The sequence below is a fragment of the Rhagoletis pomonella genome, unplaced genomic scaffold (assembly GCF_013731165.1).
Source record: "Rhagoletis pomonella isolate Grant_MI unplaced genomic scaffold, Rhpom_1.0 Rhpom_scaffold_00032, whole genome shotgun sequence".
Taxonomy (NCBI): Eukaryota; Metazoa; Arthropoda; class Insecta; order Diptera; family Tephritidae; genus Rhagoletis; species Rhagoletis pomonella.
The window spans coordinates 62,152-64,731 of record NW_023458586.1 but is presented as its reverse complement, the minus strand read 5'-3'; positions in this window follow the sequence as shown (position 1 = coordinate 64,731).

Here is a 2,580-nt window from a genome sequence, read left to right as displayed (position 1 = left end):
TATGTACATTAGGGTGGTCCAAACATGCATGTGAAAAAGTAAAGTCGGAATTTTTATGCTCTCACCCCAAAAAAATATACCCGTAAAATTTTCCATGTATTTTATATGAGGAAATTATAACTTTTCGTAGAAATGGTATAGAATAGTTAAAAATCAATATTTTTCTATCGGAAAACTCTGTTTATCTGCAGGAGATTCCCAATAATAATACCAAATTCTTTATTTAACCATTTTTTCATTGGATCTATAATTTATAGGTCCGCCAAAAACCCACAAAAACCCCGAAAAATGCAATATGGCGGCCAATAAAAAATCGTTAGTATTAAAAAATGGGTAAATAAACAATTGGGTATTATTATTGAAAGTCTTCTGAAGAGAACCAGAGTTTTCCGATCGAAAAACATTGATTTTCCAAAATTCTATACCATTTCTACGAAAAGTTTTTTCCCATATAAAAATACATGGAAAATTTTGAGCGCTTTGAGCGACCTCTGAATATTATTTGATTTCAAAATAAAAAAATACTGGTATTCTTTTTTTCGATATAGAACAATCTAGGGGTGAGAGCAGTACAATTCCGACTTTACTGTTTTTGGACCACCCTAATGTGCATACATACATATGTGTGTTTAAAATTACCTACTTATGAAATAATTTTGGTTTTATGAATATATACATACTTGCGCTTTCTAAAAATGGGAATAAAAATTGTATTCGCATAAAATTTTAATTCCAATAACTAATATTTTAGTGAAAACATTTACAATAAAGTTTTCAGTAACTTTTGGCAAATTTGAGCGATTATGTGAAATTATAAATTCGTTTGTACCTACATATCCATTTACATATATTATTTTAAACAAAGCTAATAGTAAAATTTAAAATGGAATATGGATATGACAATTAAAAAAAAAAACAAAAAAAATATTATTACTTGGTCCGTCCGGGATTTGAACCAAGACAAACGGCGAGACGCCAAAAAGTTGCATCGCCTCTAGCATACACGCCACATTATTCAAATTGCAATCTCTAAATCATTACATATATGAAATTCTTCATTCATCCAAAAAGACAAACGCATAAATATGTATGCATTAATAAATGTAAATATGTGCATACATATGTACGATTGATCTGCTTTCGTCTTCCCCTCGCTGTCCTCCATCCACAGACAAATTATTAAATTTCTGCGAATTGCCACGACGCCATCAATATTAACCCTAGGTTACGAAATATTTAGGTTTTCGCATAAGTTAACATTTAATAAAGCCATACTAGTACATTTTATATGGAGAATAATAATATTTCGTTTAAAATTCTGCATGTAAACATGTTCTCGACGATACGTGTAACTTTCATAAAAATTAACTAAAAAATTCATGTTATATTAACAGCTGGAATGAAAGAAAGTATGTCCGCTAAAATGGGTTAAAATCAAATTTGAGTTGACATATTTACACGCATACATGCAGACATACATATGGACATATACAGTGGACTAGCACTAGCTTGGACATAGCATATCTTGTACTTTGATGTGGTTGAATCTTTTTGTGGTACTGAAGATTTGCTTACGGGGGGAAAAAAATTTAAAATCATCCGTGGATATATGTGAATATATTTTTATACACGCTTTGAAGTTTAGAAATTTTTAATATTCAAAAATAAATAAACACATTTTCTCAAAATTAATGTTCATAAAACTCAAAAATAACTTTTCAAGAAAACACCTTGAAGTTAACAAGTGCACTGCATTCGTACGTTTTTTTTTGTCAATGTGTCCATGTTTAAAGTGAAGTTGTGAAAAAACTAAAGCAGCTAGAAAATTGTAGTTTGTTGCATTATATATAAATAGCATAGCAGCTACCATAAGGTAAAAAAAAATAGATTTTTTCGACCAAAAGCCCCTTTGAAATGCCGACGACAAATCACCAAAGAGTTTGCCAATTGCATGTGTACATAATTTTCATAAGGTTTGCAGTGAGAGCATATGTATGTATGTTTCTTCGAACAAGAATTTTCATATAACTTAATACAATATAAACAACTTTCATATTTTTTTAAATTAATCAAAACTATTAATATGAATTTTTTACCAATTTTAAAATTCTTTTCAACTAACATGCATTTTTACTAACTATTATATACATACAAATATTATATATATTTATATATACATATACTATATACTCGTACAAGAAGCGAACTTGAACACATGCTTTTTGAGTTTTTGGATTTTTTTATGTCGCTAAAGCAATATTAACTACTCAATAAATTATATTTAACAAATGGTCATGCATATATGAAGATCCGAAATGCTAACTGATATAAAAGTACAATTCATATAATTTAACTTTTAATTTATTTAATTTTATAAAAACATATACATGAATATGTTTCTGCATTCACCAGCAACCTGGCAACACAGCCAGGCACTTGCAACATAACACAACATTATCATAACAGAATTTTTTTCCTTTTTTTGCTGTTAACTCTTGTTTAAATGTTAATCGCAATGTGGTGATATTCCATGGATTTATTTTTCAGCCAAACAATTTTACGTTCCAAAAATTTGCACCT